The sequence below is a fragment of the Cygnus olor genome, chromosome 2 (genome assembly GCF_009769625.2).
Source record: "Cygnus olor isolate bCygOlo1 chromosome 2, bCygOlo1.pri.v2, whole genome shotgun sequence".
NCBI lineage: Eukaryota > Metazoa > Chordata > Aves > Anseriformes > Anatidae > Cygnus > Cygnus olor.
Genome location: NC_049170.1, coordinates 132124973 through 132150282, shown reverse-complemented (window position 1 = coordinate 132150282; position 25310 = coordinate 132124973). Strand labels below are relative to the sequence as shown.

The following is a 25310-nucleotide window of genomic DNA, read 5'->3' as shown; positions in this document are numbered from 1 at the left end:
GCTTCATCATCATACATTTTGTTTATTCCTCCTTTTTTTTTAGTTTAGTTCTGTTTCTTTGGGGGTGAGACCCCTAACTTAAAGAATTAGACTACAAATAGGCTTGCCACTCTGACTTCAGTCTAGGTAGGGTAGCCAGCTTTCACTCATGGCTATTCCTCTCTCCTTTCTCCACTACTCTCCTGATGGAGTTTCTTCAGGCACAGTGACATATATACATATGCAGTTGATCTTGTTTTATCAAAATAATCACTATCTTTTTCTTTTCCTTTTTTTTTTTTTTTTTTTTTTTTTTTTCCCCAAAGATCAATTTTTAAAGTACTTAAGTGGATAAAGATCATTAAATACTATTCATGCTGGGAAGTCTGAATTGCTAATACCACCAACTGGAAAGATTAGTGGAGACAAGCAATCGTCTGGTAGATAGTAACCTTCTTATGCCAGATCAGCATAATTAAATTTGCATTGTTAAAAACAAACAAAGAAACAAATCAAATATCCCAAGAAACAATGAAAGATTGAAAGATATGGACTCAAGAAGCTAAAATAAAATGTGAAGAAGGTTGAGGTCTAGAAGAAGGTGTTTGAATGTGGATAATGTCAATGAATCACCTACAAAATGTCTTACAAGATAAGTAAGATCTATTTTTTCAACCACTTTTTGTACATTTTTACTGTGAGAGAGAGGAAATATCCCAAGTAATAGAGGTTAGGTAAAAGCTGCAGGGGATATAGGTGAAATCTGTAAAAACTGCAGGAGAAAGGATAGAGAATTAAAGCCAAGAAGAGTGATGAACGCAAATATGGAAGATATGAGAAAGTGAAAAGGAGTCAAAAAAATATAAAAAAGGACAAAACTTTTGGGTTGGAAATTGCCTAAAGCAGGAGAAGTTAAAGATTTTAAGTCAGGCCATAGGCAGTTTTAGTAAAATGAGTATGGAAAGGGAATTTTGAATTCAAAATCGCAGTTATACATATATATATAAATATGCATATATATATATATATAAAGTTGATAATCACAGAAACTATGTCAAAGTTTTAGGACAATAAGCAGTGCTGTGGAGGATATTGACTTGATAATAAAAATAGAGTATGCCTCGTAGTGGTAATATCATAGAATCGTAGAATGGCTTGGGTTGGAAAGGACCTTAAAGATCATCTAACTCCAGCCCCACTGCCATAGGCAGGGATGCCACAGGTTGGCCAAGGCCTCATCCAGCCTGGCCTTCAACACCTCCAGGAATTGGGCATCCACAGCTTCTCTGGGCAACCTGTGCCATTGCCTCACTAATGTTGCAGTGAAGAATTTTCTCCTAATGTCTAACCTAAATCTATCCTCTTTTAGTTTAAGACCATTCCCCCTTATCCTATCATTATCTACCCGAGTAAAGAGTCCTTCTCCATCCTTTTTATAAGACCCCTTTAAGTACCGAAAGGCTGCAATGAGGTCAGCCCAGAGCCTTCTCTTCTCCAGGCTGAACAGCCCCAGCTCTTTCAGCCTTTCTTCATAGGACAGGTGCTCCAGCCCTCTGATCATCTTTGTAGCCGTCCTCTGGACTTGCTCTAACAGGTCCACATCTTTCTTGTGCGGGGGGCCCCAAACCTGGATGCAGTACTTCAGGTGGGGCCTCACAAGTGCAGAGTAGAGGGGGAAAATCACCTCCCTCGACCTGCTGGTCACATCTCTTTTGATGCAGCCCAGGAAGCAGTTGGCCTTCTGGGCTGCAGGTGATCACTGATGACTCATGTTGAGCCTTTCATCCACTAGAACATGCAAGTCTCTCTCCACAGGGCTGCTTCTAGATAACTGTAGTGGGTTTACGTGGTAAGGTTTTGGTAGCAGGGGGCTATAGGGGTGGCTTCTGTGAGAAGGATCTAGAAGCTGTCCCATGTTTGGTAAGGGCCCCACTGCTGACCAGAGCTGAGCCAGTAAGTGATGTTGTTTTGCGCCTCTGTGAGAGCAGGAAAAAAAAAACAAGCACACTGCGCCACACAGCAGCTGGGAGAGTGAGAGGAGTGAGGAAGAGCATTGCAGGCACCAAGGTCAGTGAAGAAGGAGTGGGAGAGGTGCTCCAGGTGCCAGAGCAGAAGTCCCCTGCGGCCTGTGGTGAGGACCATGGTGAAGCAGGTTGTCCCCCTGCAGCCCATGGAGTACCGCGGTGGAGCAGGGTTCCACACTGCAGCCTGTGGAGGAGACCACGGTGGAGCAGGTGGACCTGCACTGACAGAGACTGCGGCCTGTGGAAGACCCCTGCCAGAGCAGATTCCGGGCTGGACCTGTAGCCCGTGGAGAGGAAACCATGCAGGAGCACGTGACCTGGCAGGAGCCCATGGGGGATCCAGGTTGGAGCAGTTTGCTCCTGAGGGATGGACCCCGTGGTACGGACCCATATCTGGAGCAGTTCTTGAAGAGCTGCTGTCTGTGGGCAGCCCACGCCGGATCAGTTCAGCAAGGACTGCATCCCGTGGGAGGGACCTCACAGCACAGGGGACGAGAGTGACCGAGAAGGAGCGGTGGAGAAGAAGCGCTATAGACTGACCATAACTCCCATTCCCCCGTTCCCCTGTGCCACTCAGGGGGAGGAGGTGGAAGAGGGTGGATGGGGGGGAAGGTGCTTTTGGTTTCTTTCCTTTGTTTCTCGCTTCTCTAGCTTGTTAGTAATAGGCAATAAATCTTACTATCTCCCTATGCTGAGTCTGTTTTGCCCGTCACGATAATTACTGTGCGGTCTCCTCATCCTTATCTCAACCCTTGAGCCCTTTTCATTGCAGTTTCTCCCCATTCCTCTTTGAGGAGAGGGAGTGAGAGAGCGGTTGTGGTGAAGCTCGGTCACCCACCCGAGTAAAACCACCACAATAACTTCCTAGAGATTGCCTTTAGACACTTTTGGAAAGGTAAAGGAGAAAGCCACTAGATTGTGAGGCATTCACCTGTGTCTGTTGGGATTTATTGTACTTCAGAAAATGTATGGTGCTTAGTAGTCTTGGACAGAACACAGGACAGTTGGCAAAAGGATGGAGTCAGGAACACAAGTTGCCTCGGTAGCTTCTGTTTTGTGTAACAGTAAGCCACTGAATTGCCAAATGGAAGAGTAAAAGGAATTTCATTTTATTTGATTTATGAATCAGTAACTTCTTACCATGGCAGCTGAATACCTTAAAATATTTAATTTGCTTTTGTAATCTGTTCAAAGACTAAAGCTCTCTATTGTCTCCTGTTTTCCAAAGACAAGGAACTATCACAGAGTATGTCTCAAGAGTATCTATAATTCCCAGAGTTTGAGCCTGCATAAATGTGAGTAAAAAGCTTTGTTCAGTCTGAAAGAATCCCCTCTGCATCCGTTGGCTGAATTCAAAGTAAGCATGCATGGAGAAAGGACCACTCTTTAGCTGTCTTTTCTGTGTGGTTAGAGTTCTGGCTCACACATCTGTTGGCTTCACAAGTAATTTTAGATGTTTATGCATAGATGAATACATTTTAACAGAGGAAGAGAAATTTATAGTGCATGTCTTTGCAGTACATGTCCTGTATGTGTGAACAAATTCAGTAGTTCCCTTTTGTTAATGTGTAATTCTTTAAGATTGTTTACTGTAATTAGCCTTGTGCATATCTTAGTTGCACAGAAACAATACAGTTTGATAACCTTCCGATGTATTATGCTAAATGTTAGGGGGACCAGAAGATTATTAGATCATTAGAATAGGATGAAGAAAGTAGCATGGAGCTGATGTTCAGGTGCTTTTCTCTGTTTCAATTTTCCTTACTCAAATGAGCCATAACCTCTCCTGTAAGAGACATACATATTGATTAAAACAAATGTGCCTAAGTGAAATGGAATCTTCATTGTTTTCTAACTCAGCTTGCACAGACTTGTGACAATGGAAATATTTTGCTATTCATCTTTTTCCTACTAAGTGGACTGGAATCACACACAATGATGTAGCAATACATACTAGCAAGAAGCAGTGGACATACAGCCCAGGAGACTGTTTATTTCCTCAGGGATAACCAAAGGATCTTAGGACTGGTACCTTTTGTGTTTCTAAATCAGACTTTTCAATATCTCCACATGAGATCTATAGACAATATGGTGATTCTTCTCAGGGGCATGAACTGTGCTTTCTAAATTTGAAATAAGGAAAGTATTTCTGCCATAGTCTCTTTATTTGGAAAGAAATCCTCTAAAATAGGTAATTCTGCACTGTTCCTTGCTTTTTCATGACCATTGGCTACAAACTGTCAAAAACTATAGGAACCACAGCCTTTAGTTAAGACTGTGCACATATAAATGTGCTATGCACAGAACTTGAAGACATCAAATACACTCAAGGAAAATCAATACAATCCTAAACACTTTCTGCTCTGGCAGTACACTAATTTCCCTTTATGGGAACTTGGGTTGGAGTAATCTGGAAACAAGGGGAGTTTGACAGAAGCCAGGACAAAACCCATAACTTCACACCAGAAAGGGGATGTGGCAAACATGCAACACTGCTATGTTTTTCCCTTTCTTAAGGAGAAGAGGAAATAAAAGATGATTAATTCTTTACTACCTGAGAAAACCCACCTTGATACTGGGAGCTAGCAAAGGTAAAATGGCATGTAAGGTATGTGAGTCAATGCCTTTAAACGCAGATGTCTCTGAGTTTGTCTTATCAGGTGAAAAACACATCCTGGTAAACATTGCACCTTTGCAGGGGTGTATAGAGAGAATAGACTCTTCAACCAGACCTACAATTTTTAGAGAAATCTTGCTAGTATTTTCTGTAGGCCTGCATAGTTAGATCATAAATTGTGTATAGCACTACAGCAATGCCTTTCTTTACTTTTGATCAGTGGCAGAGAGTTGCTGACTGCCTTTGGGAGCCTTCTCTGTATGTACTAACATTAGAGCACTCCTTCATGTGAACTTGGTCAGCTGAGCCAACACAAGGACAGCTTCTACAGAAGAGCAGAGAAGGTGTCACACCCAAATCCTCACTTGTCCAAAGGTGCTGTCAAAATTTGGAATTTAATCTTTGAGATTAGTGCTTAAAAACTCAGAGCTCTGGAGTCAGGATTTAGGCTTTGTAAAAGTCAAACTATGTAATTATTTGAAAGCTCAATGGTCAAAACCAAAAAGCTCAGACTTCCTCTCAGTGCAGCTTTTGGTTTATTTTTCCTATAAATACATAATAACATATATTTGCATATATATTTTGTACAGTTACTGACAGAATGGGTATATTTTCCTAATGATAAGAACTGAGAAATCAGTTAAGTGCATTAGTGTGGTATATAAAACTTTTGAATAATGTTATTCATGAGTTAACTGGCTAGCCTCTGTGTGCAGGATGTGCTTGTGACAAGAAGGCATTATCAAAGACAGCTCAGATATGCACAGATCAATGCTTGAAGTTCCTGACTGTAGTGAAGAGTCTCTGAGAAACTAAGCACTGTGCAGGAAAACAAACGAGTTCAGGCTTATTTATGCACATTTAAGTTTTCAGAAAGATTTAATGAAATATGGGTTTGTTGGGATTCCATTCTTTAAACTTTATTGGATTAATTTTGCTTTTTGGAAAAGAAGTAACTGCTTGTGCCCCTTGGTTGGCATACTTTTTAAATCGTGATGTTAAAATTGGATAATAATTTCTTTAATGTGTTTATTGAGTCTTTACAGATGCTTTCTTTTAAACATCTTGTAGAGTGGAAATAAAGCCAAAATGTTTGAAAGCATCAGTAAACCTCTGCTTCTGGTGGAATGGTTTTGGATTGATGGAATTTTGTTGATGAAATTTTGTTGTGAATTTCTGAATCAGTGACAACAGGCATATGTACTCAAACAGCTGAAATTTAATGTTGTGTAAAATAATATTTCATCAAAACACTAGACCACGTGCATAAAACATTTGAACTGTTTTTCAGAAACAAACTTTGCAACCACTATCAGCTCTTATGTACAAGGAAAAAAGATCTGTTCTGTACCTGACTTCTTTGCTTATACCCACTTTCCCACTTTTTTATTCCCTTTATTTTATCTTTCAGTATGAGATAGCTGCTGATCTATAAAATGCCATGTGTGTAAACTTTGTCTTCAGTTTTATTGCTTTTTCTGCAAAATTTGTTGTTGCATATTTGGCCAAATTGCATTTTGATAAATAGCACAGAAGAAGCTTTCCACCATAACTGAAATTATATTTGATCTGGTGTAAATAAAAGCAGAATCTGGGTTGTTTCATTAAAGAAAATGTCTGGTTTTCCAGTGTTATACATGATCTATTAAACCTATGTAAAGTATTTACTGTCTTTTACACTGAGTTCACTTTCACAGACTATTAATTTCTAACACCCTACTAATTCTTAGATCTTGGCATTCATGGTGACATTACTGGATTTGAGAGAGGAAAATATTAGGAGAGAAGGAGATGAACCACAAGATTTCCATTGTAAGGAACTTTTTTTTTTTTTTTTTTTTTTTTTTTTTTTTTTTGAGCAGCTGCACTAAGTTACTAAGTTCCTTTAAAATAAGATCTTTTATATAATAGGCTTCAATTCATCTTTTTCTAGTGGAAACAGGATTCAATCTATTAAAATTCTGTATTTCTGTCCAAAGTTTTGTTGTTTATGGAAAGATGCAACAGTGCAAATGTTATCATATTGAAACTATACTGTTCATGCAGAGAAAAAGTGTTAATTATAGTATTCTCATTGGAGAGGAGTTTTCAGAAGTTTTGTTTGTTTGTTTGTTTGTTTTTAGCTGGAAATTAAAACACAAGTGCTTACATTGCTGAGGGCAAGACAGGATTATATATGGCCTTCTTATGAAGTATTTTCTTAGAACATGTCCTTGAATAATTGTGATTAAAAGTCATTGTTTATTACATGTAATTTCTGAGTGGAACCTTCCTTAAAACCAAGTGATTAAGAAGTGTTTTTTAGACAATGACTTAGAAGAGACTAAAAAGAACATGATTGAGAGTTTTTTTAAAATTATTATTATTTTTACATTTTCAAACAAAATTATAGGTAAGGTAAATGAACACTTACTGACAGTTGATCTTTTAAAGAAGAGAACTGAAGGAACACAGTGCTGTTAATTTGTCCTGAGTTTGACAGTGTTTCCACAACATCAACATTGCATCTAGAAAGGAGGAGAAACCTAACATAAAGAAAGCTGAAGGTAACATGGAAATCCTTTTGGAAAAAAAAAAAAAAAAAAAAAAAAAAAAAAGCCAACACCTTATTGAATAGCACTTGAAAAAGTTTCTCTCTTTTGCACTACTGCATTCTATTAGGAAAAAAATCCATACTCCTTACTTTCCAGCTTGTCAGTCCCTGTTCATCCAGCTAGTCTCTGTCTCCCTGTTGAGAGGAACAGTAGTGTTCAAGCTTTTCTAAAAAAAGCCTTGACTTCCTAATTTTTGCTCGACTTTAACATATTGCCCCTCTGTCTTCTCAACTGATAGGTTATGAGTAGAACAGAAAATAAGTTTCGTTTGTTCGTTTGCTTGTTCGTTTTTAAGATGCTTAATTGATACAGCAGAAACCATCAGCAGAAACCATCTTTTTATGATTCCGTGATGGGTTTCACTGAAAGATTTGATGCCTTTTTGGTTTATATTATTATTAATTATTATTATTTTATTCCATGCAGATTCATGATCATAACAGAGCATACAGCAGTAATGCAACCAGGCAAAATAGTTTCTGATGAACATTCATTTTGAAGGGAGAAGGTGAAACTCTTCTGAATTATTGAGAACAGCAGAGTGATCAAAAACATGTTTTCTAAGGAACTCCTATCACTTCTGTTCTACTTTCAGAGTCTCATTTTATTTCATCGTGAATACGTTGCATTTATAAAATGACTGCCACTGTGTTATGTGAAGCCAGGAAATAGCCATTGGATTAAAACTGTGAACAGCCTAGGCAAATCAAAGATTCTCAACTCAATCTCAAATCAAGAGACTGTCCCTCATGTAATAACATTATTTTAACACTTGTTCAATTCTGGTTATCTCTATTTCTGAATTTCACCTGTGTGTCCTGGGGGGTGCTTGAAACCACAGAGAATTAGATACAGACATCAGGTAGCTTTAATTTTGCTGTAGATACTGTCCTGGTCTGCTAGGTTGTGGGAGGCCTCCTGTGCATTTGGTTTACCCATCTCCATTTCTTCTGCTCTATGCCACACATCCTCTCACAATCCTTCCCTTCAGCAAACCATTATTCGGACTCCTCAGTCAACACAATCTCCTCAGCCCTGTGTCTGCCCACTACCAACAATGATGGTCTAATTCCCTTCTAGAGAATGAATGGAAGAGGTGGAAAGATGAAATATTTTAACCTCTCAGTGGAAGGTAGAAGGGAGAAAGAGAGACCCAAATCTGTCATGTGGTGCAATTTTCACTAGGTGCTGAAAGTTCTAGAGACACAGGGCTAGCTAGCATTGAAGAATGATAAAAATATCTGCGTACTCACTCACAGCTCCCAAAGCTTCACTGAGCCCTCACAGTTCAGAGAAATATTGATATAATATCATGGTATTTGATGATATTGTACATTTGGGTATCAACATCATGAAAGAGTCAAACAGAACTGCTAACAATAAAAGTGCTTATGAATCCCTTTAGTTCTTCCTTTGGCCTTGAAAACAAACTATGTGGGAACATTTATGGCATTGCTTCACAAAAGCAAAGGCATCTCAAAGACTGGCTATGTCTTTTCAACTTGCTCATTGTGGAAGTGGGTACTCAGTGACCTCCAAAGAGCAACTTGTTTAGTTCAGCTACAAATTAGCTTGATATCATTCTTTTTTCAGATCCATAAATAAAATACAGAATATAGAATAAGGAGGATTGTAATGTGAATTTAAGTGAGATTAAAGAATGGAATCTATCTTTACCTATCTTATTTTTTTTCCCAAGAAAACTTGACACATAGCTGTTAATTTCATTTGATAAAAAATCAAGTCAATGAGAGTAACTACAGAAAAACTGAAGATCAGATTTGGACCTTAAGTGCAAGGATGCATTTTTGACAAATGGTGATTAGAAATGCAAAATAAATATTGAAGCTAATTTGACATAAAAAGTGCATGTTAAACAGATGTTGTTCTATAAGCAGGAAATACAAGAGGGAAAAAAGCTGAAAATTAATTCCAACGTGCCTAATGAACCAAAAAAAGCTTAGATGAAATTCTCCCCCCACTTCACTCACAAAGAACAAAGAAAACAATTGTTCTTTCCAGGTACGTCAGTTGTGTTTTGTACACTTGTTAATTTTTTTTTGTTTTAGAAATCAAAGATTAACAAATGTATTTTTCTAAAGTTCTGACAGATTTTATTACATTTGGTAACATTCCTCTGTGTATAAAGCCAGAATAATGTCTCCACTTCTATTCCTTTTTCACCATTTCCTAATATATTTATTTTTGTGATTCCCATTTTGAGCTCTGGGAAGGCAATTAAAGACATGACCATATGACTGGAAAAGCATCCTTCTGTACTGCAGTGAGGGGTGGGGTCTGGGTGGAGCATTGGGAGATTTTGAAATTTTACCAAGAGGTCCTGTTTTGAAACAACAACAACAAAAACAAACAAACAAAAAAAAAAACACTTGGGGCATGGTTTAACTAAAAAATCTAAGTTTGGGAAATTTTTTCAAGAAATCTCTTGCCTGAAGTCAGTAGGACTCCAATGGCAGAATTTTCTTCTATAACCCATTTTGTCTTGCTGAATATCCTGTGGCAGACCCATCCAGGTTTCCCCAACAGAAATATATCTCCTTGTATAGAGGGAAAATTTCATAACAAATAAAAAATAAATAAATTCTCAGATTAGCAATTCTAGACATTTCAGAGTACTTGCTCAGTGTCTTTAGAAGAGAGCATGAATAAACATCACAATGTTGAAAATTCACTTTTGGAGTAAAGGACAGTGAAACTTCCTTCAGTTCAGTTACACTGTCTGCAATCAAAATTGGAAAATGTGTCAATTGCGTTGCATTACTGCTAGAAGGCTAAAGTACAAAGCAGGTGCATTCTTTTTGAAATCTGGACATTTAGGAGGTGTCATATTTTTAAATTCACATTTCTTATCTCTCCAAGACTTAGGAAATGAATTAGTAGTTTCATTAATTTCATTAGTATGGTAAAAACTTCAGACAAGTCATAGGCTAAAACACATTTCTTTACATTAATTTCAGTAAGAGTCTTTGCTACCTTTTTGTGGATGAGTTGTGTGGTGATACTGAAAAAAAATAAAATAATCTCATTAGAGTGAGATTCCACAACTTTTGCATCAGAGTCTTTATGTGCGCAATTCAAGTATATAATTCTGGATTAACTTTGATGAAAAAGAAAATCTAGAACATCAAAACCCTAAATGCTTATTGTAATATTTTCAGATGGAGAATATAATTTCAAAACCACACTCTTTGTTGTGATTATTTCACATTTTACTCATTTGACAGATTTTTTTTTTTTCCTGCTCAGTTACAATTTCTTTTTCTGAAAGTTTTCTGTTTCTTTTAATGTTTACTTTAGACTAAGTACAAAAAATTAGTTTGACCATGCTGCACCAGATCTAAGATCTGCCTAGCTTCATCGTATGTCTGAAAGTGGTCGAAAGCACATATAAAGGTAAGAGTATAAGGACATAAGACTTGGACAATGTATGACTTCTCCTATAACACTCCTCTAACCTCCAGGCACTTTAGTTTCAAGAATTTCTCCAGCTTAATGTATATTCTGTCTATTAGTAGCCCTCAATAGATCCCCATGAATGAGTCAGACATCACTTTGAGCTTTTGTAAACATATTTTTATATATATATTTGCATATATTAAAAATATGCAACATCCTTTCACGAAATGTTTCATAGTTCAGATACCTTTTCAATGCAGAAATGCGTCATAGTGTTTGTTTTGAATTTGCTTAGCATCCTGCTAGAGTCATCCAGTAACGCCCATAGTACAGTCTTAGTATGTCAGATTGTGCCAGGGCTTTTCATCATGAATTGTCTAAAAAACTTACACTTCAGTTGAAACTGGGGTTGACTGTAGTTTCAGTAATCACCATGGAAGTTTACAGAGTACTTGGGTCTTATAAATTGTTATGCGGAAAGGCTTGGTAGTCATTATTCTTATTACAAGAAGTACCTGAGAAAATTCCAAGAAATCCATCAGTAGATGTGTGTAGATGCCAGATTCTCTGACATTATTAATTGTACATTTATTGTTATTTCTTCCTTCCCTCATAAAAAGCTGGATACACTAGGCTACTTCACTGGTGAATTCACTAGGTCTTTTCTCATGTTCTCTGCAAGACATTCATCTATCCTTCTGTTTTATGCCTTATATCTGTTTCATTTTGGTATTAGTCCTGGAAGATGTGATAGCATATTTCTTTAGTGAGTGTTCGTAACACTTTTCTGGACTGGCATAGAGTCACTTTTCTGACTGCTTTTCAAGATGATGACGTGATCGTAAGATGCCTTTGAGCAGATCTGTCTTAATTTAATAAAGATTGTCAGTCTTTGTGAAGTCCCCTGATCTGTTCTGAACCTACTCCAAAGCCTGAGGAAAACAATCTGTTGGACATTAAGACACTGAGCAAGAACTTTTCTTCTCTGGATCTCTGGAAAGTATGTGAGAAGAAATTACCCTCATAGAATGGGTTATTAAGATTAATTTTCTGGTTTGATTATCTTTTGTTGTGGGAGTTAAAATTAAATTGCTAGTTTTATAATTAATATAAGATTGCATGTTAACTATATGGAAGGGCTGCCTAGAATTTGAGATAAAAAACATTTGATTATGTACAAAACAAAAGCAAAAAAACTATTCAAATTCAACAAAAAACAAGGAAATCAAGCCCTTGCATAGGATAGGATTGGAAATGAAAACAAACAAATAAACAAAAAAAAACCCTTCTGGCTTATGTGAAAATTCATTTTTCATTCTTTTAAATATGAAACCTAAGGGTTACCAATATGAGTCAAAAGCCAGGAACCAAAGCTAACCTCATATTTTAACTTAGGAATATTTTCAAGATTTCTGTCAGACACCCCAGGGAAATTACCTTGAAATACCTGAATGGATTTAATTTATTTAGCTGCTTAGTATTGGTAAACCACATTGCTCTGATCTACTGCAACAAAGAGGCAATCTGCGGGAAGGGCACTGGTAGGGCTCTTAAGGGAAGCCCTAGAGATTTTCTTGTTTTCCCAGGTCTGCATACTGACTCACTCAGGGCATGCTACTTCTCTGGGTATCTCATGTTTCCCTAGCTATAAGATAGGACTAAAAACATTACATGTGGAAAAGCTGTTTTAACAAGTACTAAATTCACCAGAAATATGAAGATTTAGATGATTCAAACTGCTCACAAGATTGGGTAGAATTCAGAAATACATGGAAAAATATTTTACATTATGAAAAATAAAACAATATAACAGCAATTTACATTCTTGATTCCAACAAGAAATAAAGAGGGTATAACATACTAAAATTTACAATAACATTGTAGATTTCAGATGGCACAGAATTTAACTGGTTGTGCTTTGTTTTGATGTTTGCGGTCACACACCTCCTCTTCCCTTGATTCTTGGTGGAGCAATTAAGCAAAACAGCTGTTATTCCCCAAATAAATTACTTTCCAGAGTAAGTAAATATTGAGAATTTTGGATAGTAATTTGCATAGGAAATGAACGTTACTATTACTGCCTCTGACTGAACTGGAAAAGGGGGCAGACTTTATGGCATGAGTGTGGGAGAGTAGGAGATAAAATGTCTCTATGGGGTTCTGTGACAGTATATGATATTTCAGGTTAGGAGACTCTTAGGGCTTAACTACAATTTTCACTAAAATTTAGCTGAAGGCTTTTGCTGCAGAAAGTTTAGGAATATTAGGTCCTTTTTTAGAATGTGAGTTGGCCTTTTAAGCATACAGGACTTTGAGGATCCCCATAAAGGAATGTATGTAAAGGTGTAAGATAGCAGCCCAAGTAAAAAGAATTATTCACTGATTAACAATTTTAAATGCATTGTTGTCTTTTTTGTTGTTATTGTTCCTGACTAGTCATTTATTAGTGTCAGTTCAATAATGCTTGCAGAGATTGAAATGAATTATTGGAGAAATAACATTGCAAGAAGGAAATCTTGAAATCCTATTTGAATTTTGCTCAATTTTATGCAGATGGAACTCCTACACTAGCATGAATTTTACACAGTATCTGCACTTTCACAGCAATAGATTTGCCATATCTGTTGTTAACAGCTTTTAGTAACTTTGGAGTTGTCATTATCCTAGAAGTATGTATTACTCATTAAGAATCTTTGAACTGTTAAACTGCTTCTTATCTCATAGCTTAATTTAAAAATTCTTAGAATATATTATTTACTTTTATCCACCAAGGAAAGCATTCCTTACACAAAGTAAAATGTTCTTATAAATATCTATTACTTTCCTTTGAGAATTGTGATTACTCACAGACTTCTGCTCCTTTGATTTTCTCATACAGTTTTGTATAAGCTTCTTACTTTACCATTAAAATTTATCTGTGTAGTTAGAACCATTAGGATATTCTTCTATGTGGCAAGAGAAAATATTTCTCACCTTTCTTCAGGACATAAGTTCATTTATTGCATGACTTAATGTTTACAATGGAACAGCAACTCTGAGTAATCACTACAAATCAATTGACAATGTACAGTATGTCTGTGGAGTGTGGAAGTGATCTCCATCAAAGAAGGGTAAATAAATACAGATAAATCAGTAAATGTTTAGGTTTATGTTTGCCTTTGTGTGTGTGTGTGTGTGACATTTTATCTCGCTCCTAAGAGCTGGAATTTCTATTAGAAAGTGGAAAAGGAATATCCATTTCTAACTGCAAATACATTAATATAATGTAAATATATGGACACTTCCTTTTGATATAGGATTACAAAGAAAAATAGTGTTGTCTGACATGTATGAAGACAACATCACCAGGCAAAAAACATTTTTGGTCTAACTATATCAAGTGCATTTCAGAGAGTTTTGGGTTGAAGAGTTTCAGGTTGAAAAGCCCATTCCCTAATCTTAAACCAAAACTAAATCCAACAGTTGAGGTACCTACTGCTTTGTTGCACCCTGCTTTTGTTTATTATCTGTCTCTTTCTTGGAAGTACCAAGTGTAAATAGGGTTGATGAAAATTTTTGTGCCTGAGATCTGGGTAGCAAATGTTATTATTAAGAAAATCGTTGGATAAACACAATAAAGAACTTTTTTTTTTTTTTTTTTTTAACATTTAATAAAATGTATTAACTTTCAGTGAATAAACTAAATAGTGGACGTTTTTTCTAAGATTGCTTTGGTTTATGTCATTCTCAGACAGTTGTAAGCATAAAATTAAGGTCAGTCACCTCCGGATTTGTGGCAAATATGAATTACCCTTCATGTTATGAATGAACAGCCTATGGCTGGCTTCCATTTGTTTAGTATTAACAACTATAATATAACTTACATATATCATTGCCACATAAATGAAAGGGAAGATTGACATGTCGTCTATGACTTGAAACAAACAATACAGAATTCAAACTTAGACTTCATTTCTATTAAAACCAAAGCACTTCTGAATTAAAAAAAAAATAAATCCATTGTAATGCTATTATGTTTACACACATTGCCACTTCTACTATTGTCTAGCTATCCATATGAAAAAATACATTACCATGAAAACCTCACAGTTTCTCCTATGACAGATAGTGAGAGCTGGTACCTGTATCAGCAAAAATGTTTGCTGTTTCTTAACTTTATAGAAAGAAATTCGAAAATAGAGAGGAAAATAGAATATTTAGTCACTTTCTGGTAAACTTTCTGTTTTGGAAAAATATATATGGTTTATGTATTTAATTGTTATGTAGTCTCTCTTATTAACTTGCTAAATTGAGAAGAGTTGAAATTCATATATTTTGCAGAAAGTTAGGTGTTCCATTGTCTCTGAAATATTGCTGTTAACTCATCATTCATTTTTCTCTTTTTTATATTTTTCTAAAAGATTTGTTCAAATACTTTATTCAAAGATGTTGAATATTTAGTTATCATTACATCGAATATATATTAAAGAAAAATAAATGTTTTGTAAGATTAAATAAAAAACTTTGGTCCATTTGAACAGCTTCACATTTTTTATTATGGAATCTATATTTTATTATTATTATTATTATTTATTTATTTATTTATTCTTTTTTAATGAAAGAACACTTTTTGATGACTATTTGTCACTGTGCCTTTTACTAGAATTTCAAGTCCTGTTACTTATGGTAGATTATGGCATGAGACAGATGAAATTGAAACATCCTAAGTTTTACAGAACTCAAGTTTCTTGTGGATGTTTAATGTTCATTGTTTAATGAACACGTTTAGTGTTCAGGTACACTGGCCTATACCTGTTGTCTAAGAATATAAGAATATTGCATTACCTCTAGCACAACTTTAGAAAATCTTTTTGTCTTATTGGAAAAAGAAAAGAAAGAAAAAGAAGAAGAAGAAGAAGGAGAAGAAGGAGAAGAAGAAGGATAAAAGGGGAAGAAGGAGAAGAAGAAGAAGGAGAAGAAGGAGAAAAAGGAGAAGGAGGAGGAGAAGAAGTAGAAGAAGAAGAAGAACAAGAAGAAGAAGAAGAAGAAGAAGAGGAAGAAGAAGAAGAAGAAGAAAGAAGAAGAAAGAAGAGAGAGAAAAAAAAAAAAAACAATAAAAGGAAAAGAAAACCTTTGGAACCCGTGTTTAAATTCTCATTCTTGAAATTAAATATTTGAAAATATAACTACAGTCTTAAGTATTTCAGCTAATTGGAAGATAATATATTTTATTTGTTTTCTTTTCACAGAGGGCATCAGTTTACCAAAACTAGAGCAATCTGTGAAAAAGTTTATCTTATAAAAAAGAATATATAAATGGATTACAAATTTTTAGATAGTTATAAAATTAAAAAGGAAAAGGGGAAGGAGGGGAGCTGATATGTTATAATAAATTAGAAATAGCCACAATTGAAAAACTTATCATCTTGAGCCATACTAAAAAAACTTGCTATTTTTTGCTTGAGATTTTGTACCTTGTACACAAGAGTGATTTTTAACTTGTTTGTTTCAAAATTTTAAAAATCAAAAAGCAGGGCCTCGGTACTTTTATGAGTATCTACTGAATGCATGTGATGTGTTTGCTAAATGGAACGAAGCCCATAACTCCTACTACCTAAAAGTTGGAAAGTTATTAAAATTGAATGTCAGTCAAGACATATTTGTTAAAAATTGGCTGGCTGGCTTAATGGTCAGCTCCACAGCTACTACACAATCAGTCACAAATAAATAAGGTAAAGAAAAATGTGAATAAAATGGCTTCTTCTCTGTGTGTGTGAGATGTTTTTTGAATTTTGGGTATGAATGAAATATTGCATTTCTTACACTGCTTTTAACTACAGAGAAACAGAAATAAGTATTCTAGACATGATTTCCTACCAATTTAAAGAGGTGGACTGAGATGTGAGCCTTGTTGCTGGTGCCCCCAGTACCAATATATGCATCAAGTTAGAATGTTATATGCTATCTACCACGTGACACAGTCTTAAAATACTTCAATATTTTATTCAAATTGGGCAGGCAGATAATTTTCATCTTATGTTTTCTACCTCTGCTCCAGTGGGACTGAACCTCTTCTGTCTCGTTGATGCTATTCTGGGAAGCCTGTCTGAAGGAATATGCTTTCCCTACTGCTTTGTGCCACCACTGTTCACAATCATATTGCTCAAAGCCATTCCTGAGACTGCTGAACATTTCTGTGCTGTGCACTGCTGTGCAGCCTGTCTCTTCTAGTGAAGCAGCAATGGGATGCTATGGAAGGGGGATGCTATGGGATGTTAAGGAGGGGTAAGTCCTAAGACAGTTTCAGGCAATCACACTGAAGTTTTTGACAAGAAAGAGTGAAATCTTGTAGATAATCCTTTGTTGTTGTTGTTGTTTTCTTTTGTTTTCATGGAGAAGAGGGTAGAGACAAGAGCAAAACCATTGTTTCTTTTTATTGTTATATTCTGGTTCACCTGTGGCTACTCAGAGTGAATGAATCAAGTCATTTTAGGCCTTGACTTTGCAATTTATATGTGCCCGGATGTCACTGCAAATTCCTACATATGAAAAAAGTATTAACATTAATACAAGCTGTGATTTTTTATTTTTGAATTTTTGATACTGTATAATAGTGCTTTACATTTTTAGCATAATCTGTATTTATTTGAATGACCCTATTTCCTAATGCTCTTTCATTTTTTTGAAGTGTTCACTCTAAGATTTTCACACTCCATGTGCATTTTAGAATGCATATTATCATTTCTTCAGCTCATACTTTGTTTCTGATCACTTCCAAGACTCAGATATCTTTCACCATACTAAAATTTATTATCTTAATGGAGATATGGAAATATATTAGGCAGTGAGTGATTCATTCGTTTTCAGAAAAGACTCATTATGTATTTCACATATCTGGATGAGGCAACAAGCTCTTCAGTCTGCTTACTTTTTTGTCTCAGATGAACTTTCCTCACACCCTTTCCATATTCCTTTTTGTTCTTAGAGGTGTTGATGTGCATTCTTAAACTGTACAATTCTGCTTTTAGATTTAACAGTTTTAATGAGAAATTTAAAACAATGTTGATAGAATAGACTGCAGTATATGAGTGGACAATAAAAATGGGGCTGATTAATTATACTCAATTTTATACTTGAACATTCTTCATTTCTGTGATGTACAAAATCACCGCATAGATTTTTTGCCTTTTAACAATTGAGAAAATTTTGTACTAAACACCGAAAGGCTCTGAAAGGTAATAATATTAAATATATTGAAATCCTAAATATTTAGCAAAAGCAAATGGTATAAAACCTGATACTTTTTCATTTTAGTTTTCTCTAAATGTGAGTTTTTCATTATTGTATAGTTCTATAGATTTGTTTTTATATCTGTAAAGCTATGCCTGTTTAAAAATAAGTATTTCATTGAATCACAGAATAGCTTGGGTTGGAAAGGACCTTAAGGATCATCTAATTCCAACTCCCCTGCCATGGGCAGAGATGCCACCCACTAGATCAGTTTGCTCAGGGCCTTGTCAAACTTGGTTTTGAACACCTCCGGGGATGGGGTATCCACAACTTCTTTGGGCAACCTGTGCCAGTGCCTTACCACCCTCACAGTGAAGAATTTGCCCTAACCCATAATCTAAATCTCTTTTAGTTTAAAGCCATTCCCCCTTGTCCTGTCATTGTCTGCCCAAGCAAAATGTTTCTCTCCACCTTTTTTATAAGACCCTCTTTTTACTTATTTTGTTACTCTTCAACTTCAACGGTTATGTGCACCATATCTTAACTATGACCAAATGTTCATGGCTATGTCCAAAGACATGAACACTAAAACAATCTATATGCAACGGAATCCTGATGTTATGCTTTATGTAGATACAGTAATATATACAGCACTACTACAATTTATAACCTGGCACTTTTTAAGACAATAAAGACTGTTTGTTGATTGCTCTGTTGGAATTCAAGACTGTCATTGAAGCCTATTTATAACTGGATACTGGTTCATAAGTAAGAAGCTGTTGGTGGAAGGAAGGTTGTAATACTGTTACAGCCCTCCTTCTAATTTTTGTCATGAAATGTATGATGCAGCAGCAATAGATCTAACCTAATCGGCCCTGTTGTAAGGCCATCTGTGCTTGTTTTTCTGCCCCAAAACTGTCTTGCGGTTACCTTTGATTTCCTCTTCAGCAGTCTGTTGTTGCCCTTGTGCTGTAAGTGCTGTTTCTTTGTACTTGTCTAATAGTGGCTCCAGTAATGTTTTGGTTTCTGACTGTGGTGGTAGATGTTACATCACCAAGCAGAAATGGAATCTCAAAGACTAGTCTGCCATCTGAAGCTTATGAGAACAAACTATCACTTTTTCCCAGAGCTCAGCTGTATCAGTTGGCAAAGTTGGTTACGACAAACAAAGTTGACTAACTGCAGATGCCCAGAGAATCTTGAACATTCATGCAAATCAGTTACCATGAACATCAAATTATGACCCATAAATCTTGGTGTTTTAAGGGAAAAGGCCAAACCAGACAATAAAATTAAACATTCTCTAATAGACAACAAACAAAAAAATAAATGAGTAAATGCAAAGAACCCAAATACATCTGGAAAAAAAAAAAAAAAAAAAAAAGGACAGCAGCAAAAGTCATTTTGCCTTTGATTTCTCTTTTTTGAGTTATCAGCTTTTCAATGCATCATTTATGTATATTTTGTCTACTGTCCACTGCTACCTTGCTGTGCTCCTCCTAAGACCCACCCTGCTACCTTGCTGCGCTCCTAAGACCCACATGGAAGAATGAACATTAAATTGCTTTAGCAAGTGGAATTAAACACAAGAAAAAAAATGCTGATGTTGCTTACCAAAATAGAGGATGTGCATTTCAGTTTTAAAAAAGGCTGACAGTATTATCTGGAGTTTTATGTACACTATGAATTGTTTTGGATTTTTTGTTTTACTTATTTGTCTGTGGGGATCTATTTTTCACACTGTCCTCAGTTCAATTCATGAGAGATTAGTTCGTAGTCTTTTTTTTTTTCTTTCTTATTTTATATAAGACTAAGTGCTCTAAACCACTGTTTTAAAACGAGCTCAAATGATACTGATATTGTCCCAGCTTTTCATACTTATCCTGACAGAAGTACCAACTAGAGGTAGCAACAGCCTTCACAAGTCCTGGTCCTCATGGGTGTCTTCAACTACCCCAATATCTTTGGATGAACAACACAGCAGGGCATAAGCAATCAAGGAGGTTCCTGGAGTGTGTTGGTAATAAATTCCTTCTCCAAGTGCCAGAGAAACCAATGAGGAAATGTGCTATGCTGGACTGAGTTTTCACCAACAAGGAGTGGCTTGTTGGGAATGTGAAGCTCAAGGGCAGCCCTGGTTGCACTGCCCATGAAATGGTGGAATTCAAGATCCTTAGGGCAACAAGGAGGGTGAGCTGCAAACTCACAACACTGGACTTCAAAAGAGCAGCCTTTGGCCTATTCAGGGATCTGTTTGGTAGAGTACTGTAGGATAAAGCCCTGGAGGGAAGAAGATCCCAAGAAAATTGGTTAATATTCACATATCACCTCCTTCAAGCTTGACCAATACATCCTAACAAAGAGGAAGTACAGTAAAAATGCCAGGAGGCCTGCATGGATGAACAAGAAGCTCCTGGACAAACTCAAACACAAAAAGGAAGCCTACAGAGTTTGGAAAAAAGGACAGGTAGCCTGGGACAAAAACAGAGAAATTGTCTGAGCAGCCAAGGATCGGGTTAGGAAAGCTAAAGCCTTATCAGAATTAAATTTAGCCAAGGATGCCAAGGGCAACAAGAAAGGCTCCTATAAATACATCAGTGATAAAAAGAGAACGAGTGGTGGTGAATGGAGTGATATCCAGCTGGCAACTGGTCACCAGGGCTGTTCCCCAGGGGCTGGTGATGGGGTCTGTCCTCTTTAATACTGATGATTTAATTGATGATTTGGATGACGGAATTGAGTGCACCCTCAGTTAAGTCTGGAGACGACACCAAGTTGGGGAGAAGTGTCAATCTGTCAGAGGGTAGGAAGGCCCTGCAGAGGAACCTGGACAGGTTGGATTGATGGGCAGAGGCCAGTGGGATGAGGTTCAACATTGCTAAGTGCCGGGTCCTGTACTTTGGTCACAACAACCCCATGCAGCGCTACAGGCTTGGGAAAGAGTGACTGGAAAGCTGTCCAAAGGAAAAGGGTCTGGAGGTGTTGGATGACTGATGCTCACCCAAACACGAGCTGGCAGTGTGCCCACTTGGCCAAGAAGGTCCATGGCATCCTGGCTTGTATCAGGAATAGTGTAGCCAGCAGGACCAGGAAGGTGATTGTCCCCCTGTACTCAGCTCTGGTGAGTACTGTGTTCAGCTTTGGGACCCTCACTACCAGAAGGACATCGAGGCCCTGGAACATGTGCAGGGAAGGGCTACGAAGCTGGTGAAGGGTCTGGAACACAAGTCCTACGAGGAGCGGCTGAGGGAACTGGGGTTGTTTAGTCTGGAGAAGAAGAGGCTCAGGGTTATTGCTGTCTACAACTACTTGAAAGGAAGTTGTGGGGAGCTGGGGGTCAGCCTCTTCTCTCTGATAACTAGTGATAGGACAAGAGGGAATGGCCTCAAGTTGTGCCAGGGGAGGTTTAAGATGGAAATCAGGAGACATTTCTTCTCAGAAAGAGCAGTCAGACATTGTAAAGGGTTGCCCAGGGAGGTGGTGGAGTCACCACCCCTGGGGGTGTTTAAGGGAAAGTGGGACCTGGTGCACAGGGACATGGTTTAGTGGGTGATATTGTCGGTAGGGGAATAGTTGGACCAGATGATACTGAAGGTCTTTTCCAACCTTAATGATTCTATGATTCTATGAGATACATTTGCTGGTCCTAAGGGAGCTGGCAGATGAAGTTGCTAAGCCACTAACCATCACAGCTGAGAAGTCGTGGCCATCCAGTGAAGTTCCTCCTGACTGGAAGAGGGCAAACATAACCTCAATTTTTAACAAGGAAAAGAAGGAAGATCCAGGAAATTACAGGGTAGTCAGTCTCACCTCTGTGCCTGGCAAGATCATGGAGCACATCCTCCTGGAAATTGTACTTAGATACATGAAAAATAAGGAAGAGATTGGTGACATCCAAGATGGCTTCATTAAGGGCAAATTGTGCTTCATGGACCTGGGGGTCTTCCATGACATGATCACAGTTTTGGTGGATAAGGGAAGAGCAACTGACATCATCTACCTGGACTTGTGCAAACCATTTGACACTATCCTTTGTGACAGCCTTGTCTCTAAATTACAGAGACATGGATTTGACAAATGGACTACTCAGGGGATAGAGAGTTGGCTGGATGTTGGCACTCAAAGTGTTGCAGTCAATGGCTTGATGTCCAAGTGGAGACCAGTGACGAATTGTGTCTCTCAGGGGTCAGTACTGGGACTGGTGCTATTTAGTATCTTTGTCAGTGACATGGACATTGGTATTGAGTGCACCCTCAGCAAGTCTGCTGATGACACCACGTTGTGTGGTACCATTGACATACTGAAGGGAAGGAATGTCATCCAGAGGGACCTGGACAGGCTTGAGAAGTGGGCCTGTGCAAACCGCATGAAGTTCAACAAGGCCAAGTTCAAGGTCCTGCATCTGGGCCAGGACAATCCCAAGCACAAATATAGGCTGTGTGAAGAATGGATTGAGACCAGCCCTGATGATAAGGACTTGGGTTTGTTGGTTGATGAGAAGCTCAACGTGAGTCAGCAATGTGTGACTGCAGCCCAGAAAGTCAACCGTATCCTGGGCTTCATCAAAGAAGAATCACCAGCAGTTCAAGGGAGGTGATTCTTCCCTCCTACTCCTCTCTTGTGAGAGCCCTCATAAGGTCCTGTTTTCAGCTCTGGGGCCCCCAATATAAGAAGGGCATAGACCTGTTGGAGTGAGACCAGAGGAGGGCCACAAGGATGATCAGAGGGCTGGAGAACTTCTATGAAGAAAGTTGGGGTTGCTCAGCCTGGAGAAGGGAAAGCTCTAGGGAGACCTTACAGCAGCTTTCCAGTACCTAAAAGGTACCTACAAGAAAGCCAGAGAGGGACTGTTTATCAGGGATTGTAGTGATAAGACAAGGGGTAATGGCTTTAAACTGAAAGAGGGAAGGTTTAGATAAGATATTATGAAGATATTTTTTTATGAGTGTGGCGAGGCACTAGCACAGGCTGCCCGGAGAAGCTGTGGATGCCCTATCCCTAGAAGTGTCTAAGGCCAGGTTGGATGGGCTTTGGGCAACCTATTCTAGTGGGAGGTGTCCCTGCCCATGGCAGGAGGGTTGGAATTTGGTGATCTTTAAGGTCCCTTCCAACCCAAACCATTCTATGATTCTATGATTCTGTTCCAACATTTTTCATTTATTGGAAATAAAAGCATATTCATCAAATATATTTCAGAGAAGGGCAAAATCTCACTTATATTACCTCTATGTGAGTCAGAGACAAGATTTATGCTATTCTGCATTACATTTTCTAGGAAAACATGAAACTGTCAGAAACTGTATAACTTTACACGTATTACAAAATTCTTTAGACTGTATAATGCATTCAAAATGGAATTTCTATGGATTAAACCATATACACATGTAGATTTATCTTTGCTAATTTTGATTTATTATTTTACCTTGAAGAAAAGGATGCACAATGTTGATTACCATGCAATCACATTGTCTGGTATTCAACTCATATTTTAAGCTGTCTAGAAACTGGGCAACTAGTCAGAACTAGGCAGGTTCTTCAGAATGAGATGAGATGCCCTCTTAAAGTTCTCACCTCTCTTTCTCAACAGGAGTGGCAGCTAGAGTAGCAAACTTTTTCTACACACATAAACTGCAGATAACATCAGGTTGAAGAATCAGTGTGGTTATGTGACTGTTTAGCTATAAAATCGCTGTACAACAAAGTGATATACAAAAAAATGGCTGCACAACAGGTTTTAAGCAACAGGCATATTAAAAGATATAACTGTCTGAAAAAGGACTGTACAAAAGTGAATGGGTGTAATGTCTTTAAAATACCTCTGCCATCTGTCAGGATGACAGTTCTGTCGTGTGGCACTATTTGCCATTTCAAAGCTTTCTTTTGTTGCATGCAGAAATATAGAGACATTTTTTTCAAACTTTTCAAAATGTCTGAGTTTTTATATGTGGAAAATATATACAAGCATACATTTTTAAAGGGTGTGCTCAAGTCTCTCACACATTCCAGGGTATAAATTCATTAATCTAGGATTCAAAAGTCTGTCTCAGACATAGAAAATTCCTATGAAGCTTTATCAAAATGATTTATTGACACTTAAGCAGAATATAATTTTTCTTTCAAAATTTATATTTGGGAAAAAATAAAAATCAGCTAGCTCTAGCCAACTTTAGAATGAGTGGCACTTCATAGGTGATATGAAGGAAGGAATGTTCTAATTGGCGTGTTAGAGAAGATGCTCATGAAAGACATGCTGAAGATCATTAATTTGGAAGACAAAACCAGATAAGAAGCTCTTAAAATTTCTATCCATATTACATAGAGAGTTATAGATTTTATATTTTACCCTAGATAGCTCAAATAACTCTATTATTTATTCTTGAGTTTTCTAAAATTTAAATTTAAAAAGTGTAGTAATATTAATTCAAACTCTAGAAGGTCTCAATGAATGGTGCACTGAATGTTTTTCTTGTATGCTAGTTTATGTTAATTGAAGAATACAGCATAGACCCAAGCTATAATAAATGTCATGCTACTCTAAATGGTCCATTTTCCTCATACTGAAACCTAGCAGTTCCAAAACTGGACAGGAAGAATGTTAATGATAACACAGAGAGTGAGTGCACTTTATTAGATACCACCTATCCCCCATAAAACACACAGTTCTGCTTTAACAGAAGATGATTCTTATTTAAAAAGAGACTAAACAGTCATTAAAACTGAGTAAAACTCACAGAATCACAGTGTGGTTGAGGTTGGAAGGGACCATCCAGCCTCCCTGCTCAAGAATGGTACCTTAGTGGACAATACCCAGGACTGATCAGCTCCAGGGCAGATGCGTCCTGCAGAAAAGCAGGGGATCGCAGCGGGCAGGGGGTTTTCTGCATCGAGGCCGAGGGAGCCGCCAGGACCCTGCAGCCCTCACAAGGGGGGCTGATAAGATGTGGGTGGAGCCAGAAGCCCCCTCACCCCCCCTTTGTATGAGCTCATACAAAGGCAGCCCCTGGGGAGCATGGCAACCAGAACTGTGGCAGCCAGGGCATGGCATGGCAGTTTGCGTGTAGTTTGCACTGGGAGGTCGAGCAGGGTAGGTCATATTTGAGTTCTGGGAAGAACCTTCTACTGAAGAAATGGTGTCCACCCGCCAAACCTGATGGTCTGCAGCTGAAACCCAGACCAGGGGGATGCAACCTCCCCGGGCAGATACCTCCACCCAAACGGACCTCCCAAGGACCCAAAGAGCGGCACAGACCCCCAGTTCCAGGGAGCTCCGGTCTCTGGAGGTCTCCCTGGGGCCTGAAGGCAGAGGACGGTGTTGTGGGTGCAAGTGAGCTCAGCTGTGTGAGCTCTTTAAACAGGTGGCTCAGTTGCGAGAGGAGCTCACCAGGCAGCATAGCACTTGGGAATCTGAGCCGGAGATTGACAAATGGTATTACACGCTGACACGGGCCGATCAACAGCCCTGCTTTAAGT

At 37.8% G+C, this 25310-nt stretch overlaps 1 protein-coding gene across 1 annotated transcript in view; it reads right to left on the bottom strand.

Annotated features, from left to right (window-relative positions):
- Window positions 1-24783, bottom strand: part of RALYL (RALY RNA binding protein like) — a 460877-nt gene extending 436094 nt beyond the window's left edge. Inside the window, 2 exon segments of the mRNA XM_040546189.1 lie at window positions 7034-7127; window positions 24572-24783. The gene's annotated coding sequence lies outside the window, so the exon portion shown is untranslated.
- Window positions 24784-25310: the final 527 nt, after the last annotated feature.